The sequence below is a fragment of the Bombina bombina genome, chromosome 1 (assembly GCF_027579735.1).
Source record: "Bombina bombina isolate aBomBom1 chromosome 1, aBomBom1.pri, whole genome shotgun sequence".
NCBI classification, from domain to species: Eukaryota; Metazoa; Chordata; class Amphibia; order Anura; family Bombinatoridae; genus Bombina; species Bombina bombina.
Genome location: NC_069499.1, coordinates 1,526,808,745 through 1,526,829,408, shown reverse-complemented (window position 1 = coordinate 1,526,829,408; position 20,664 = coordinate 1,526,808,745).

Genomic DNA, 20,664 nt, shown 5'->3' with positions numbered 1-20,664 from the left:
GCGGATCCAACCTCTTCAACCGACGCCTACTCGCCGAATGACGGTTCCTTTAAATGACGTCATCCAAGATGGCGTCCCTCGAATTCCGATTGGCTGATAGGATTCTATCAGCCAATTGGAATTAAGGTAGGAAAATTCTGATTGGCTGATTGATTTATTTTACAGGTAATTTTGTAATTATTTTAACTATTTTAGCTATTAAATAGTTAATAACTATTTAATAGCTATTGTACCTGGTTAAAATAAATACAAAGTTACCTGTAAAATAAATATAAATCCTAAAATAGCTATAATATAATTATAATTTATATTGTAGCTATATTAGGGTTTATTTTACAGGTAAGTATTTAGCTTTAAATAGGAATAATTTATTTAATAAGAGTTAATTTATTTCGTTAGATTTAAATTATATTTAACTTAGTGGGGTGTTAGTGTTAGACTTAGCTTTAGGGGTTAATCCATTTATTACAGTAGCGGCGAGATTCGGTCGACAGATTAGGGGTTAATAATTGAAGTTAGGTGTCGGCGATGTTAGGGAGGGCAGATTAGGGGTTAATACTATTTATTATAGGGTTAAGGAGGCGGGAGTGAGGCAGATTAGGGGTTAATAACTTTATTATAGTAGCAGTGTTGTCCGCTCAGCAGATTAGGGGTTAATAAGTGTAGGCGACGTTGAGGGGGGCAGATTAGGGGTTAATAAATATAATACAGGGGTCGGCGGTGTTAGGGGCAGCAGATTAGGGGTACATAAGGATAACGTAGGTGGCGGCACTTTGCGGTCGGCAGATTAGGGGTTAATTATTGTAGGTAGCTGGCTGCAATGTTGTGGGGGGCAGGTTAGGGGTTAATAAATATAATATAGGGGTCGGCGGTGTTAGGGGCAGCAGATTAGGGGTACATAGGTATAACGTAGGTGGCGGTCGGCAGATTAGGGGTTAAAAAAAAATAATCGAGTGGCGGCGATGTGGGTAGACCTCGGTTTAGGGGTACATAGGTAGTTTATGGGTGTTAGTGTACTTTAGAGCACAGTAGTTAAGAGCTTTATAAACCGGCGTTAGCCCAGAAAGCTCTTAACTACTGACTTTTTTCTGCGGCTGGAGTTTTGTCGTTAGATTTCTAACGCTCACTTCAGACACGACTCTAAATAGCGGCGTTAGAAAGATCCCATTGAAAAGATAGGATACGCAAATGACGTAAGGGGATCTGCGGTATGGAAAAGTCGCGGCTGGAAAGTGAGCGTTAGACCCTTTAATGACTGACTCTAAATACCGGCGGTAGCCCAAAACCAGCGTTAGGAGCCTCTAATGCTGGTTTTGACGGCTACCGCCCAACTCTAAATCTATGCCTAAGTATGTAGACCTTGTCAGATGCAGCTGTTGTCCTCCCATAGATAAAGTGTTATAACAGGACAGCAATAACCACTAGACACACAAACATCCAGTGGGATCTGTTTGATATACTCTAATAAGGCACATGTTAATTGACAATAAAGCGCTTATTTAGAGTAATACACTATGAGGATTTGAAGCATAAGTTAAGTTAAGCACACAGTAGAATGATGACTATTTCAGTCCATTTCAGCTAGGGATGCTTCATAGTATATTGCCTTAACATAGGGAATTTGTATATGACAGCCTCATCTGTATATCTAACATGAGTGGTTACTAACTAACGGGCTATCTATGATGACACATGCGGCAGCGGTAAACGCTTTTTAGATATTATTGTGAACAGATGTATTCAATTAGTGACGTCTTTTGCATATTACTGTTTTCTGATGTTTGACACACTTGTAAGCAATGAGCGAGTGATTGGCTATTAGCAACCGGCTACACGATTAACGAATCTGTCATATGCTTGGTAATACATTATGTTCAACTTAAGAAATGTTGCGCTCGCAATTGCTCGTGTTCCAGCTAATGTTTAAGTCCGGTTTCTTTATGGGTATTTATCGAATAGAAGTTCTGATGCCAATTCGTTAGTAATTTATCAATCTAGTATTTGCTTGAAGGGTTAATATTGTATTGTGCTTTTGCTTTTACTTTTTTTATTTGACCCAGGTGTGTTGTCGTAATGGGCCGTTGGCGCATGCGCAGAAGCGCTAAAGGGACGCTGATTCGGCACACCTGAGTTGAATCTGATGCACGGTGTGGGGTATATATAGGAGGGTAAGTTTGATGGTTTCTTTATATGTTTTTTATGTCTGAGGAAGGGGCTAAAGACCCGAAACGTCACATTAAAGAAACTGTGAATATTAATACCGGAGAGTGCCTGATTTCTTTGGATATATATATATATATATATATATATATATATATATATATATATATACTCTATGTATGTATATATACTGTAATAGGGAGGATCAGACTAATATACTACAGGAAAGTTCTACTCTGTGAAAAGCATTACTGGTCTAAAAAGAAGCTGCACCCAGGTGGTAAATCACCATAGACTTAATGACTTCAGTTGGTATTTGAGGTAAAGCACAATGTGAACATGAACTTGCGTTCATATTGAATGGAAACTTTATACTCACCCCCGGAATATGCATCACTGCTGGGCTGAGAAGCCACACCAACAGTTCTTTATGCCATGCCCCCTGAAGGACCTAGAGCCCCAGCTACTTCTGCTAGAGATGCAAGTGCAGCAGTCCCTGCCAGTGCTGTGACGTAGGACTGCACCAAGTGAAGGAGCTGGGCCATAGCCTCCGGTGGCAACAGAAGGCCCCCAGAAGTAGGCGCTGACAACTCCCATGCACCAGATACTCTAGGCCCCAAATCCTGAGCTCTAGTAACCCCCATTTCAGCCTGCTTCGCAAGAAACTCATCTCATCATCACTCTCTGAAACACAAAGAAAAGGAGCGGCCATGGCTATATCATCCACGTGGATGAACTTGTATGGTGTCTGAACTTGTATGCCCATGTTCATTGGCTTACAGATGTGTTCAGATAGCTCCCAGGAGTGCATTACTGCTTCTTTAATAAAAGATACCAAAAGAATGAAGCAAAATTGATTACAGCAGTAAATTGGAAAGTTGTTTAAAAATGTATTAACTATCTGAATCATGAAAAAAGAAAAATTGAGTTTCATGTTCCTTTAACATAGAGATACATACATATACTGTACATGTCAAAATATATATATGTATGTGTGTGTATATGTATATATATATATATATATATATATATATATATATATATAGAAGCTGCACCCACGTGGTAAATCGTCATAGAGCAGGCTAACAATGAGCTAGTTGTTCATTCCTGTGAGTGTGCTTCTCTCTCTCTGTGTGTGTATATATATATATATATATATATATATATATATATATGTGTGTGTGTGTGTGTGTGTGCGTGTACATATGTATTCATGTATTTCTATGTGTATATATGTTTACAGATATATAAACACATATAAATACACATGTATGTATATATATATATATATATATATATTTGTGTGTGTGTACATATGTATTTATTTATTTATATCTGTATATACTGCATTTATTTACAGATATATAAACACATAAATACACATGTATACATAAGTGCATTGGAGCCCTTTGCAGTTAAGTAGATGAAAATATGTAAAAGCATGTTTATGCAATATTTATATTTATAAAGGTTTTAACTATGTATTTACTGTAAATATTTCCACATTCCAATGTTCTGCACATAGCAGAATATGTTCTAAGTACATCATTACAAACAAATGATCTTATTACCCAAACAATATAACTCCCCCCTCTCATTCCTGCTCCTTTTATTTGGCACCAAACAGCATGAATGAATCAACAATTAATTTTCGTCAAGCAATCATTCGTTTTTTGTCCATTTTTTCCAGTAATGTATTTTGTATTTGTCTAAAGTCTGAAAGGATAACTCAAATCTCAACCAACTCAAACTACTTCCTTTAAATGACGTCATCCAAGATGGCGTCCCTTAGATTCCAATTCATTAGGGAAGAAGACGTTGAACGAAGATGGAGCCGCTCCGCGCCGGATGGATGAAGATAGAAGATGCCGTCTGGGTGAAGATTTCTGCGGGCTTGGATGAAGACTTCGGCTGATTGGATGAAGACTTCTGCCGGCTTCTTGGAGGATGGATGTCGGATCTTCAAAACTGTAAGTGAATCTTCAGGGGTTAGTCTTAGTGATTTTTTAAGGGTGTATTGGGTGGGATTTATTTTTAGATTAGGGGTTTGGGCTGCAATAGAGCTAAATGCCCTTTTAAGGGCAATGCCCATCCAAATGCCCTTTTCAGGGCAATGGGGAGCTTAGGTTTTTTTAGTTAGGTTTTTATTTGGGGGGGGTGGGTGGGTTGTGTTTATTTTGTGTAACTTAGTGTTTATTTTTTTGTAACTTAGTGTTTGTTATTTTTTGTAACTTAGTTGTTAGTTTTTTGTAACTTAGTAATTTTTTAGTGTAGATTTAAATTATTTGAGTAGGGTTAGGTTTTTAAATATATAATATAGTTAATTTAATTTGTAGTTTAATGTAATTTTAGTATAACAGTTAGGGTAGATTAATTATTAATTTAATATAGTTTAATGTAATTTTAGTATAATAGTTAGGGTAGATTAATTATTTGTTTAATATAGTTTAATTTAAATCTAAAGGTAAGTTTAAATTTATTATAAGATAGGGATGAGTTAATATTTCATATAAAGTTAGCGGGTTGTTAGGTTTAGGGGTTAATAGGTTAATTTAGTTTAGTTTATGGCAATGTGGGGGTCTGGGGGTTTAGGGGTTAATATGTTTAGTAAGTGCTAGTGATGTGGGAGGTCAGGGGTTTAGGGGTTAATACATTTATTTAGTTGTGGTGGGCTCTGGGAGCGGTAGGATAGGGGTTAATAACTTTATGTAGGTAGCAGCGGTGTAGGGGCGGCAGATTAAGGGTTAATAAGTATAATGTAGGTGGCGGCGGATTAGGGGTGTTTAGACTCTGGGCTTATGTTAGGATGTTAGGTGTAAACGTAACTTTTATTCTCCCATAGGAATCAATAGGATATCGGGCAGCAGCGAACATAAGCTTTCAATGCTTTCAGACTCCCATTGATTCCTATGGCATCGGCGGCGGATTGAAAACCAGGTACGCTGGGCCGGAATAGTGGCGAGCGTACCTGTTAGAAATTTGATAACTAGCAAAAGTAGTCAGATAGTGCCAAATTTGCATTTGGAACATCTGTAGTGACGTAAGCATCGATCTGTGTCGGACTGAGACCAGCGGATCGTATGTTACATCACAGATTTCTACTTTTGCCGGTCTGTAACTTTGATAACTAAGGCAAATCAGGCTCTCCACAATTACGCTGTGGCATTCCAGCGTATTTGCGGTTGACGGCTTGATAAATAGACCTCATAGTGTCTTAATATATATCTAGTACAAATACTCAAAGGTACATAGTTGTAAAAATTTTTACATAAAAACTAGGATTCTCAGAAATTGAATGCTCTCCAAGTTCAATAACGTCTTTGATATAAATCTGAGACTAAGGTGGTAACAGAATTTGATAATGTCTTATGCATAGACCTGTAATGGTTAGTATTTACTGCGAAATCCTTAACTTATTTCCTGTAGCAGAATTGTTTGTGTATCTAATTCCTAGAGAAATGTTACGTTCAATTCACCATTAACTACAAGTCTCAGATCAAGTTTAAAAATTGGACATCCAAATGTTAAAAATTCCTCATAAAGTTCAAAAATTGGGCATCCAAATGCAGGAAGGCTGCTTAAGCCTTAAATCCTATTGACCGGTGAGTGTAATGTTTGTAAATGTAGGCAGTCTTATCTTACCCGGCTTTTGATCTGGTCAAACTTCTAGTTTTTGACATGACTAAGGACTAGAGGTCCAAAACGTTGTCTTTTTTTCTTTGAAGCCTCAATAAAGATGGAAGCTTTTGCATAAGTGGTGAGTGCTGCTGTTTCTTCTGGACTGTGCTATATTATTGGGGATTTGTGTGGTACCCCTACAGCTTGCACCACCCACTACCTCAGTGCTGTGCCGCATGGACTTTGTTCAAACTTCTAATAACCACATTACCTTACAGACTCAGACTCTATTCCGCTACAGGAAATAAGTTAAGGACTTTGCAGTAAATACTAACGATTAAAAAATCTAAGTTTACTAAAAATAATAAACACTAAAATCACGAAAAATAAAAAACTCTAAGATTACAAGAAAAAATAAATTAAATTATCAAAAATAAAAACAATTACACCTAATCTAATAGCCCTATAAAAATAAAAAAAGCCCCCCCCAAAATAAAAACAACCCCTAGCCTACAATAAACTACCAATAGCCCTTAAAAGGACCTTTTGCAGGGCATTGCCCTAAAGAAATACAAAAACCAACCCCCCAAAATAAAAAAACTAACTCTAAAAAAAACTAAGCCACCCATTGCCCCTCAAACCCACAAAATAAAAATAAAGGAAAACCTAATCTACCCATTGCCCTGAAAAGGGCATTTGTATGGGCATTGCCCTTAAAAGGGCATTCAGCTCTTTTGCAGTGCCCTTAAAAGGGCATTTAGCTCTTTTTCAAATTGCCCATCACTAATCTAAAAAAAAAACCCACCCACTAAAAAAAACATACTCACGGTTTCTGAAGTCCGCACATCCAGGCGATGAGAAGTCTTCATCCAGGCGGTGAGGTCTTCATCCAGGCAGCGAGTTCTTTATCCATCCCAGGGGCATCTTCTATCTTCATCCCTGTGGCGCAGAGCAGAGCCATCCTGGAAGCTGATCCCATCCAGCGCGGAGTGTCCTCTTTATACAGTCGCTGCCATACATTGAAGTTGAATGCAAGGTAGCCATTTCAAAATGGTGTCCCTTGCATTCTCCAAATTCAAATCAGCCAATAGGATGAGAACTACTGAAATGCTATTGGCTATTCAAAACAGCCAATAGGATGAGAGCAACTGAAACTCGTAATCTAGGTGATTTTACTTTATTAAAGGGAATGTAAAGTCCAAACTAAACCTTAATGATTTTTATAGGGCATGCCATTTTAAACAACTATCCAATTTACTTTTATTATCAAATTTGCTTTTTTTCTCTCTTTGTATTTTTGTTAAAGGCTAAACCTAGGTAGGGTCATAGTCTGATTTCTAAGACTCGGCACTCCCCCTCGTATCTCACCACTGATTGGCTAAAATGCAAGTCTATCAGAAGAACTGAGATAAGGAGGCAGTCATCAGAGGCTTAGATACAAGGTAATCACAGAGGCAAAAAGAATATTAATATAACAGTGTTGGTTATAAAAAACTGAAGAATGGTAAATAAAGGGATTATGTATCTTTTTTAAACAAAAACAATTCTAGAGTAGACTGTCCTTTTAAATAACATATACAAAATAGTACCAAAAAAAATCTCTGTGGTATCCAATTTTTTTCACTACAAAGTACAGTTACACTATTAATAACAACATCTAATAAACGTTATTCACAAATAATATTGCACACAAAAGTAATGAGATCTCAGAAGTTAGGGGGAAAAAAATCACCAAAAGACTTTAACATAGAGATATATAAAGATACATTGCTAAGTGCATTGTAGCCCTTTGCAGTTATGATGAAAACATGTTAAAGCATATTTATGCAATATTTATATTTTCATGTCGGGTAAGCGCATTTTACAGTATTCGATCATGTATGCACATATTACAAACAAACATACAAACAAACATATTAACGAAACATTGGAATATGAAATGCTCCTATTTTCATGTTGGTTTAGAGCTAATGAGAATGCCTGGGGTGTTTTTTTCCCACTTTTGTTGCGCTAGTTGGGTTACTGCTAGCGCAAAATACGTTTTTTTTTCAACTTGTAATACCAGCACAACCCGTCTAGTGCAAAAATGGACTTAACGCTAAATACTGTTCTACTTGTAATCTAGCCCTTAGTACTCTTGTCTAAATTTCCTTGAACATAATATAAAAGAATATATTATACTAGCAAAACACTTTCATGTTTGTTTATACTTAGCAATAATTTAATTACATTAATTTTATTTGGATACATTGCTTTTAACCCCTTAAGAACCAGCAATGTATCCTGTACATTGTTGGCCTTTCATTGGGGGTTTCCTTACTAATAGCGCTATTTCCGGTGACCAAAATGGATGGTTCTCATATCTAAATAATAATAGATACATAGATATTCTGTAAATATGACTTTTAAAACATACAGATAGCCCTGTTTCTATTTTTTATTCCTCTCTAACTTGTTTCAAGTATTATTTTTTTGCATTGGTTAGAACACATTATTCTATATACAATTGTTTTTTTTTAATACATTTTTTCTATAAAGCCTTAAAGGTGTTTTTGTGATATCTTATCCTTTACAGAGGAACACGTTGGATCAGCCAAGAAGAGAACAGTTACGAGACAGATGCAACTCCATCAATTATAATGGAGAGTGATTGATAACTTCCGACTGTGATAAAGGATGGGAATGAATGTTTTATTAACTTATTAACTGGTTTTATTTAAACAAGGCTGTTGTCTGGAAAGCTTAAATCTTTTGTTTCATTATTGAAAGTATAAAATAATTATGATATACATTTATTATTGCAGAAAAAATGCAACTGGAATTTGTTCTTGTTCCATTTTCTACCAGGAAGGCTTGGGTTAATACTGTTATCTAATTTTGTGTTTACGTACTTTACACTAAATACATTTCATACACTGCAGGTATCAGGATGAGAGTTTCTGCACATGTGCAAACAGGTCAACACTAGAAAGCAGTAAAAACATAATTTATGTAAGAACTTACCTGATAAATTAATTTCTTTCATATTGGCAATAGACCATGAGCTAGTGACATATGGGATATACAATTCTACCAGGAGGGGCAAAGTTTCCCAAACCTCAAAATGCCTATAAATACACCCCTCACCACACCCACAATTCAGTTTAACAAATAGCCAAATAGTGGGGTGATAGAAAAAGGAGTAAAAAAAGCATACAAAAAAGAAGAACTGGAAATATAATTGTGCTTTTATACAAAAAATCATAACCATCAGAAAAAGGGTGAGACTCATGGACACTTGCCAATTTGAAAGAAATGAATTTATCAGGTAAGTTCTTACATAAATTATGTTTTCTTTCATGTAATTGGCAAGAGTCCATGAGCTAGTGATGTATGGGACAGAAATACCCAAGATGTGGAAGTCCGCAGAAGGGAGGGATACAATAAAAACAGCCATTTTCTGCTGAAAAAATTAAATCCACAAAAAATAAGTTTTTCTCATAAATTGAAAGAAAAAACTTAAAACATTAGCAGAAGAATCAAACTGAAACAGCTGCCTGAAGAACTTTTCTACCAAAGACACATCAAAATGGTAAAATGTAGTAAATGTATGCAAAGAAGACCAAGTTGCTGCTTTGCAAATCTGATCAACTGAAGCTTCATTCTTAAAAGCCCAAGAAGTGGAGACTGATCTAGTAGAATGAGCTGTGATCCTCTGAGGCGGGGTCTGTCCTGCCTCCAAATAAGCTTTATGAATCAAAAGCTTCAACCAAGATGCCAGAGAAATGGCAGGAGCTTTCTGCCCTTTCCTAGAAATAGAGAAGACAACACATAGGGGCCTATCTATCAAGCTTCGTATGGAGCTTGATGCCCTGCAGGCTCGCCAGAAACAGCAGTTATGAAGCAGCAGTCACAAAGACCACTGCTCCATAACCTGTCCACCTGCTCTGAGCAGGCGGACAGGTATTGCCACAATACAACCCGATCTAGTACGATCGGGTCGATTGACACCCCCCTGCAGGCGGCCTATTGGCCGCGAGTCTGCAGGGGGTGGCGTTGCACCAGCAGCTCTTGTGAGCTGCTGGTGCAATGCTGAATACAGCGAGCGTATTGCACGCCGTATTAAGCGAGGTCTGGCGGACCTGATCTGCAGTGTCGGATCAGGTCCTCCAGACCTTCATAACTAGAGGCCATAGACTAGAAGTCTTCCTGAAATCTTTAGTAGCTTCAACATAATATTTCAAAGCTCTTACAACATCCAAAGAATACAAAGATCTTTCAAGAGCATTCTTGGGATTAGGACACAAGGAAGGAACAACAATTTCCCTACTAATGCTATTAGAATTCACAACCTTAGGAAAAAATTCAAAGTCCGCAAAACAGCCTTATCCCAATGAAAAATCAGAAAAGGAGACTCACATGAGAGAGCAGACAATTCAGAAAATCTTCTAGCAGAAGAGATAGCAAAAAGAAACAACACTTTCCAAGAAAGTAGTTTAATATCCAAAGAATGCATAGGCTCAAAAGGAGGAGCCTGCAAAGTATTCAAAACCAAATTGACTCCAAGGAGGAGAGATTGATTTAATAACAGGCTTGATATGAACCAAAGCCTGAACAAAACAGTGAATATCAGGAAGCTTAGCAATATTTCTATGAAATAAAACAGAAAAAGCAGAGAGTTGTCCCTTCAAAGTACTTGCAGACAAACCTTTATCCAAACAATCCTAAAGTAACTTTAAATTCTAAAAGAATGCCAGGAGAATTTATGAGAAGAACACCATGAAATATAGGTCTTCCAACCTCGATAATAAATCTTCCTTGAAACAGACTTAGGAGCCTGTAGCATAGTATTAATCACTGAGTCAGAGAAACCTCTATGACTAAGCACTAAGCGTTCAATTTCCATATCTTCAAATTTAACGATTTGAGATCCTGATGGAAAAACGGCCCTTGAGACAGAAGGCCTGGTCTTAGAGGAAGTGTCCAAGGCTGGCAACTGGACATCCGAACAAGATCCGCATACCAAAACCTGTGAGGCCATACTGGTGCTATCAGAAACACATAAGATTTTTCCATAATGATCTTGGAGATCACTCTTGGAAGAAGAACTAGAGGCAGAAGGATATAAGCAGGTTGGTAAAACCAAGGAACTGCTAAAGCATCCCCCATCTCTGCTGGAGGATCCCTGGACCTGGACAGGTAGCTGGGAAGTTTCTTGTTTTGATGAGAAGCCATCAGATCTATTTCTGGAAGACCCCACATCTGTACAATCTGACAAAATACATCTGGATGAAGAGACCACTCCCCCGGATGTAAGGTCTGACGGGTGAGATAATCCACTTCCCAATTGTCTACACCTGGGATATGCACCACAGAAATTAGACAAGAGCTGGATTCTGCCCAAGAAAGTATCTGAGATACTTCTTTCATAGCGAGGGAACTGCGAGTCCCACCCTGATGATTGACACATGCCACAGCTGTGATATTGTCCATCTGAAAACAAATGAATGGTTCTCTCTTTAACAGAGGCCAAACCTGAAGAGCCCTGAAAATAGCATGGAGTTCTAAAATATTGATTGGTTACCTCGCCTCTTGAGGTTTCCAAACCCCTTGTGCTGTCAGCGATCCCAAGACAGCTCCCCAACCTGAAAGCCTTGCATCTGTTGTGATCACAGTCCAGGTAGAACGAACAAAAGAGGCCCCCTGAATTAAACAATGATGGTCCAACCACCAAGTCAGAGATAGTTGAATGTTGGGATTGAAGTATATCAATTGTGATATCTGAGTATAATCCCTGCACCATTGATTCAGCATACAAAGCTGTAGAGGTCTCATGTGAAAATGAGCAAAGGGGATCGGGTCCGATGCTGCAGTCATGATACCTAAAACGTCCATGCACATAGCCACTGAAGGGAATGATTGAGACTGAAGGTTTCGACAAGCTGAAACCAATTTCATCCGTCTCTTGTCTGGTAAGGACAGAGTCATGGACACTGAATCCATCTGGAAACCTAAAAAGGTGACCCTTGTCTGAGGAATCAAGAAACTCTTTGGTAAATTGATCCTCCAACCATGTCTTTGAAGAAACAACACTAGTTGATTTGTGTGAGATTTGGCTAAATGCAAAGACTGAGCTAGTACCAAGATATCGTCCAAATAAGGAAACACCACAATAACCTGTTCTCTGATTACAGATAGAAGGGCACCGAGAACCTTCAAAAAGATCTTTGGAGCTGTTGCTAGACCAAAGGGAAGAGCGACAAATTGGTAATGCTTGTCTAGAAAAGAGAATCTCAGAAACCGATAGTGGTCTGAATGAATCGGAATGTGAAGATAAGCATCCTGTAAGTCTATCGTGGACATATAATGACCTTGCTTAACAAAAGGCAGAATAGTCCTTAGTTACCATCTTGAAAGTTGGGACTCTTAAAATACGATTCAAAAACTTAAGATCCAGAACTGTCCTGAATGAATTTTCTTTCTTTGGGACAATGAATAGATTTGAATAAAACCCTAGACCCTGTTCCTGAAACAGAACTGGTATTATTACCCCTGAAAGCTCTAGATTTGAAACACACTTCAGAAAAGCCTGAGCCTTCACTTTGAGAGAGAAAAAATCTTCTCTCAGGAGGTCTTACTCTGAAACCTATTCAATACCCTTGAGAGACAATACTCTAAATCCACAGATTTTGAACAGAATCTGCCCAAATGTCTTTGAATAATTTCAATCTGCTCCCCCACCAGCTGAACTGGATTGAGGGCTGCACCTTCATGCAGACTTGGGGGCTGGCTTTGGTTTCTTAAAAGGCTTGGATTTATTTCAATTTGAAGAAGGTTTCGAATTGGAACCAGAGTCTTTAGGGGAAGGACTGGGTTTCTGTTCCTTGTTCTGTTGAAAGAAGCAAAAATGATTAGAAGCTTTAGATTTACCCTTAGATCTTTTATCCTGAGGCAAAAAAATTCCCTTCCCCGCAGTGATAGTTGAAATAATCAAATCCAACTGAGAACCAAATAAATTGTTACCATGGAAAGAAAGAGATAGTAATCTAGACTATCAGCATTCCAAGATTTGAGCAGAAATGGCCCCATCAACTTTGGGGACTTTTTCCCAAAACTCTAATCTAGCTGCTGGCAAAGGTTACAACCTTTTAAACCTAGAAGAAGGAATGGAAGAAGAAGAAGTACCAGGCTTAATCCATTTATCAGCAATCACATCAGGAATAGCATCAGGAACTGGAAAAACCTCAGGAGTAACCACAGGGGGTTTATAAACAGAATTTAAATGTTTACTAGTTTTAATATCAAGAAGACTAGGCTCCTCAATATTCAAAGTAACCAGCACTTCTTTTAACAAGGAACAAATATACTCAATCTTGAAAAAATAAGTAGATTTGTCAGTGCCAATATTTGAGGTAGGATCTTCTGAATCAGAAAGATACTCATCAGAGGAGGATATTTCAGTATGTTGTCGGTCATTAGAAATTTCATCAATTTTATGAGAAGTTTTAAAAGACCTTTTACGTTTATTAGAAGTAGTAATAGCAGACAAAGCCTTCTGTATCGCTTCAGCAATATAATTTTTCATATTAACATATTGACAAAGCCGATAAGCGGTGAAACATGTTAGGGCATGGTGAGGAGTCTAGAGAGCTCCTGTGTTTTAGGGCATCCTGAAGTTACGAATAGCATGACTTGTTATTTTATTTAACGTCTCCAATTAGAATGTTACCAAGTAACTCCTTTTTGTTAGGCTTCGCTAATAAACTACTAAGCTGATGTGAGCTAACATTACGGGATAGCAGCCCAGCTGGGCAGACAGTGATTCACAACTTATGTGGCAACTAATTGTGATAAAATCCTATTGATCTATACCTAAACTTGAGCAGTCGAAGCTCACAAACTCTTGAACTATACACAGATTGTTCTAACTGACATTTACTCTGAACACAGTACTATCAAGCCTGTGATTACCCTGGGCTGATCTTGTACGCTGCCTTTCTCGGCAACTATATTTCCACCATATTTTAGCAACTATATATGTATAATTGCTTATGCTTCCACCTATGTTAAACACAGTAAGATTGGGCAAAATTTACTTGTTTAAAACGAGACAGTCATAACATGTATCACATATATTATGAAACCAACTTTGATATCATATTTTGACATGTTATTTCAGTCTTTTGGTTGTCTTTTTGAACAAGTTGCTCAACCTGATATAGTTATATGATCTCTATTTTAGAGTCAATTCAATTACTATTATCAGGTCACAATTTACTGTCCAACAATTTACTTCAATACTTTTATTATACAATGTTGCAAGCAGGAGCCCATTGGTATTATAATAAGACCATTAGAAGTGATATTCTGTGACTATTATTTACAATTAATAGTCTCTGAGTTTTCAATAGTGTGCTAAGACAGCCCTTGTGTATTCCATATCACTTGGATTTTATATATACTTAATGTCACATCCAGCGCCACCTGGGTACCGCTACCCACTTTGATAAATAGCTATACAATCAATTTCACTAGTGATTCCTAACATGTGAGTGGTTCCATTTATTTAGAATCACTCTTCTGTATATATAGTTCTATCTAGATTAATATTTGAGTTGATTATAGACCTTATTATCAACCAGTATTGCCTTTTTCACGGGGCACACTAACTACCAGTATTTCTGGACTACTAGTATTATTTGGTACAATTCTCCTTTTTACACTCTTTCTAGCTCTTCCAGCTAACATTGGGAGATACATTATCTGATGTCACTTACCAATATTACTTAGAAGTAGTAGTTCACATTTCACAATGCGGTCATTGTAGCAAATTATTCACTCTTGCTATAATTTGAATATTGTAATTCAGCATTGTCAATCACCAGTATCACTGGCTTCTTGTGTCCCATTAGACAGTGAGGTAATATATATCTCACTAGATAGGCTAAATATAACTGCTTTCATTGGTGCATTCTTTTACACAAGTATAATTTGTGTTCAATAGACTACACTACTATATACTGTCACGCTGTCCTTGCCTCAGGTCGTGTTTTTATTATAGTATTTTGTTTTTAGTTACATTTAATTAAAAGTTATATTTTAACAGTGTTTGATGCCTTCAATCCCTTAGGGAGCCTATCTACAATTATTAATGAACTGTCTATTACAATCAAATTATTATAGGAGGACTCTGGAGTGCTAATTGTGTATACTTTCAGAGAAAATTGTTTTTTTTTCTCTATGTTCCTCTACTAGGGATATCATGTACATTAGATGTTGAAGGAACAACAGAAACTGTACTAGTACTGATGGAAACATTTTCAGCGTGAAAAAGCTTATCATGGCAACTGTTACATACGAAACTATTACATACTACAGCTGGAGATTTAATCTCAACTAATTTACAACAGATACACTTAGCTTTGGTAGAACTGTGATCAGACAGCAGGGTTCCAACAGTTGCTTCTGAGACAGGATCAGATTGAGACATCTTGCAAAATGTAAAAAGAAAAAACAACATTAAAGCAAAATGATAAATTCCTTATATGGCAGTTTCAGGAATGGGAAAAAATGCAAACAGCATAGCCCTCTGAGCATAGAAGGCATATAGGAAGTGGGGTGAAAAATAAACTAATTTTTTGGCGCGAAATATGACGCACAATGCAAAAGGAAGTTGAAAAAACAGACGCAACTTTGCACAAGGAAACCTGGCATCAACTAAGACGCCCGGAAATGACGAACTTGCGTCATCAAAGATGTACCTTTGCGCCAAAAAATTCTCACGCCAAGAATGACGCAATAAATAACAGCATTTTGAGCCCTCGTGAGCATAATTTTGCCAGCAAAATTAAAAGAAAAAACAGTCAATTTGAAAAAAGGACTATACCCCAGGTAAGACAAATAACTTCCTAAACATGCTTCCCAAACTGAAACTGACAGTCTGCAAAAGGAAATATACATATACCTGACTCATGGCAAATATAAGTAAAATACATATATTTAAAACTTTATATTAATACATAAAGCACCAAACCATAGCTGAGAGTGTCTTAAATAAGAAAAACCTACTTACCAAAAGACACCCATCCACATATAGCAGATAGGCAAACCAGTACTGAAAAATTATCATCAGAGGTAATGGAATATGATAGTATATCGTCGATCTGAAAAGGGAGGTAGTTGATTAATCCCTACGACTGATAACAGAGAACCTTTGAAAAGATTTCCCGCAAGGAAAACCATAAAATCAATAGGCGATACTCCCTTCACATCCCTCTGACAAACACTGTACTCTGAGAGGAATTGGGCTTCAAATGCTTAGAAGCACTTATCATAGAAGAAATCATAGAAATCAAGCACACACTTTCTTCACCACCTCCATAGGAGGCAAAGTTTGTAAAACTGAATTGTGGGTGTGGTGAGAGTTGTATTTATAGGCATTTTGAGGTTTGGGAAACTTTGCCCCTCCTGGTAGGATGGTATGTCCCATATGTCACTAGCTCATGGACTCTTGCCAATTACATGAAAGAAAGCTAGATTTCAACCCATGAGTAGAGGAGACAAGGAATAACCTTAATACTATGCTAATAAAATATATTTATATGTAATGTTCCTTTAACTGCACATTTGCAAACAACAGTTCATGCTATATATGTGTATTAGTTTGTGAATGGTTATCAAGGATTCTTTTGTTCTGGAGACAGGGAAATAAGTGAAAATAAAAAAAATTTACAATATGTCCATTTGACAAATTAAAGTTGCATTATTACTTGCAAAATAATTTTTCAAAATGAAGGTATATTATCCAATAGCTCACAATTTATTCTAATCCATTGGCTAGCACCGTAGCAGCCTCTCTTAATTTGAATGTGAAATAACTAAAATGGGATAACTGGCAATAATTATAAAAAATAAAAAAAGATTTGAAGTTGTATTATTTTAGTAGTTTTTTGAGTATGGCATGTAGAAACCAACATTTACTCTAACCATATTATATAATATATACATTTAAAGGGACAGTAAACAATCTAGCATGTATATAAAACATCTTTAGTTATGCATAACAAAACAACTAAGCATTATATGTTCATTAATTTTGCTCCATTTTCATGTAATTTAGCTCAGAAAATTGAGCAATTCCAAATTCTCAGAACACAAAATGCACTTTGCTGATGTCTCAAGCCTAACTCTGCTACATCAGATAACTGCAAAACAAAGCATTTTATACTTTTATGACAGTGGCTATTCCTGTTGTGGACTAAAGCCCGGACTGATTCCTCTAAATAAGGCAAATGGTGGATAGAGTTTGGCTATTGAAAAATTGCAATAAAAAGAATCATAATTTGTTTTAAAAAGGTTTAGACTTGGTTGATATATTTTTCTATAGCAACACAACAGAAATATCTTGTTATTACAAAAAAAATTTTTACTGTCCCTTTAAAGGGATAGGAAACCCAGAAATGTTCTTTAGTTATCCAGACAGAGCATAAAGTTTAAAAAAGTTTCCAATTTACTTTTATTATCAAATGCTCTTCGTTCCCATGGTATTCTTTGTTAAAGAGATACCTAGATAGATGTCTGAAGCACTACATGGCAGGAAACAATGCCGCCATCTAATGTTCTTGCAAATGGATGATATCCTTGCAAAACTGCTGCCATAGTTCTCCAGACATGTGCACACTCCTGAGCTTAACTCCCTGCTTTTATATATCAAGAGAATTAAGACAATATAATAATAGAAGTAAATTAGAAAATTGTTTAAAATTGCATTCTCTATCTGAATAATGAATGGGGGAAAATAGGTTCCATGTCCTATGCATGGGTTAAACACAAACGGCTAGATTACGAGTTTTGCGTTTGGCTTAAAAAGCAGCGTTAGCTCGTACTAACGCTGCTTTTTAACACCCGCTGCTATTACGAGTCTTGAAGGTACAGACTCACCGCTCACTTTTTTGGCCAGACTTGGAAATACCGCAAATCCATTTACGTAAATTGCGTATCCTCTTTTTTCAATGGTGATAAAAAGTACACCAACACCCATAAAACTACCTATTAACCCCTAAACCGAGGCCCTCCTGCATTGCAAACACTAAAATAAAAAAATTAACCCCTAATCTGCCGAACCGGACATCGCCGCCACTATAATAAATATATTAACCCCTAAACCGCTACACTCCCGCCTCACAAACATTAGTTAAATATTATTAACCCATAATCTGCTGTCCCCAATGTCACACCACTGTACTAAAGTTATTAACCCCTAAATCTAAGTCTAACCCTAACCCCCCTAACTTAAATATAATTAAAAGAAATGTAAATAAAAATTACTATCATTCACTAAATTATTCCTATTTAAAACTACTTACCTATAAAATAAACCCTAAGCTAGCTACAATATAACTAATAGTTACATTGTAGCTATCTTAGGGTTTATTTTTATTTTACAGGCAAGTTTGTATTTATTTTAACTAGGTAGAATAGTTATTAAATAGTTATTAACTATTTAATAACTACCTAGCTAAAATAAATAGAAATTGACCTGTAAAATAAAACCTAACCTAAGTTACACTAACACCTAACACTATACTATAATTAAATTAGTTCCCTAAATTAACTAAATTAAATACAATTAAATAAATTACATACAATTAAATAAATTAAATTAGCTAAAGTACAATAAAAAAACACTAAGTTACAGAAAATACTAAACAAATTACAGAAATTTAAACTAATTACACCTAATCTAATAGTCCTATTAAAATAACCCCCCTCCCAGAATTAAAAAAACCCTAGCCTAAACTAAACTACCAATAGCCCTTAAAAGAGCCTTTTGCAGGGCATTGACCCAAAGTAATCAGCTCTTTTACCTGTAAAAAAAAAATATGAACAACTTCCCCAACAGTAAAACCCACCACCCACACAACCAACCCCCCCAAATAAAAATCTAAAACAAAACTAAGCTCCCCATTGCCCTGAAAAGGTCATTTGGATGGGCATTGCCCTTAAAAGGGCAGTTAGCTCTTTTGCCGCCCAAAGACCCTAACCTAAAAATAAAACCCACCCAATACACCCTTAAAAAACCTAACACTTACCCCCTGAAGATCGACTTACCGGGAGACGCCTTCATCCAAGCTGGGTGAAGTGGTCCTCCAGATGGGCAGAAGTCTTCATCCAAGCCGGGCAGAAGTGGTCCTCCAGACGAGCAGAAGTCTTCATGCAGACGGCATCTTCTATCTTCATCCATCCGGCGCGGAGCAGGTCCATCTTCAAGACATCCGATGCGGAGCATCCTCTTCATCCGATGGCTAACACTGAATGAAGGTTCCTTTAAATGACATCATCAAAGATGGCGTCCCTTCAATTATGATTGGATGATAGAATTCTATCAGGCAATCGGAATTGAAGGGACGCCATCTTGGATGACGTAATTTAAAGGAACCTTCATTCAGTGTTAGCTGTTGGATGAAGAGGATGCTCCGCATCGGATGTCTTGAAGATGGGCTCGCTCCGCGCCGGATGGATGAAGATAGAAGATGCCGTCTGGATGAAAACTTCTGCCCGTCTGGAGGACCACTTTGCCCGGCTTGGATGAAGACTTCTCCTGGCTTCGTTGAGGACTTTGGCCCAGTTGGATGAAGACTTCTCCCGGTAAGGTGATCTTCAATGGGTTAGTGTTAGTTTTTTTTTTTTTAAGGGGGTATTGGGTGGGTTTTAGAGTAGGGTTGGTTGTGTGGGTGGTGGGTTTTAATGTTGGGGGGGATTTGTAATTTTTTTTACAGGTAAATGAGCTGATTACTTTGGGGCAATGCCCAGCAAAAGGCCCTTTAAGGGCTATTTGTAATTTAGTGTAGGGTAGGGCTTTTTTTATTTTGGGGGGCTTTTTTATTTTGTTAGGGGGATTAGATTGGGTGTAATTAGTTTAAAAATCTTGTAATTTGTTTATTATTTTCTGTATTTAGTGGGTTTTTTTTGTACTTTAGCTAATTTAATTTAATTGTATTTAATTGTATTTAATTTAGGAAATTAATTTAATTATAGTGTAGTGTTAGGCGTAATTGTAACTTAGGTTAGGTTTTATTTTACAGGTACTCTTTTTTTTTTTAAATCAAAGTTTTTTATTGAGGTAATGCGGACAATTGCATATATTTTGCATTATCATATTTACAGAGTGCAAACAGGAAATGTTCAAAACCACCATGTCCAACATAAAACACATTAGTGCCAAACATAAGTACCTATTTGAAAAGACAACGGACAACATGTAAACGTCTCATGTAATACAGTACAACATATTGCCACTATTAACCATGTTGAACTTAAAATGCAACAATAATAAATTGATAACTCTTTTTAATATATAGAATAGCTCAAGATAGGTACCTCTGGAGGATGGTTTGCTTACTATTAGAATGATACTTTAAAATTGCTCTTGCAAGCAATAACAGACTCTTGTTTCTGAGAGGTACTACATTTGTATATCCTTATATAAGTAGTGGATTAATACCAATAAAAATTTCACCATATTGGGTGAAATATAAGAGAGTATAGTGATATATGCTAGTAATAAAATTGAGTTAGTGGGACAAAATAGAAAAAAAATATTTCAGCGCTGCACAGCGGGTTAACACCGCTAAATAATCCACCAACCTATGAAAATAATAAATGATATATCAGTGAAGCTGAACATCTAAAAATATATATTTTGGGTGGTTACTTAAGTAAAAACAGGGGCCAATCTATAAACATCAAGAATATTCCCTATCTCATATTCCCCGGTAAGGGGAAGGAGAGGTACTAATACATAGTCAGCTCAATGGGTGTCTATCATTGATACTAAGTGTAGGTATACTTCCCAGCATGCTACCAGAACTAACATAACAAGCCATTGGTCTTCGTTTGAGGGGGGCA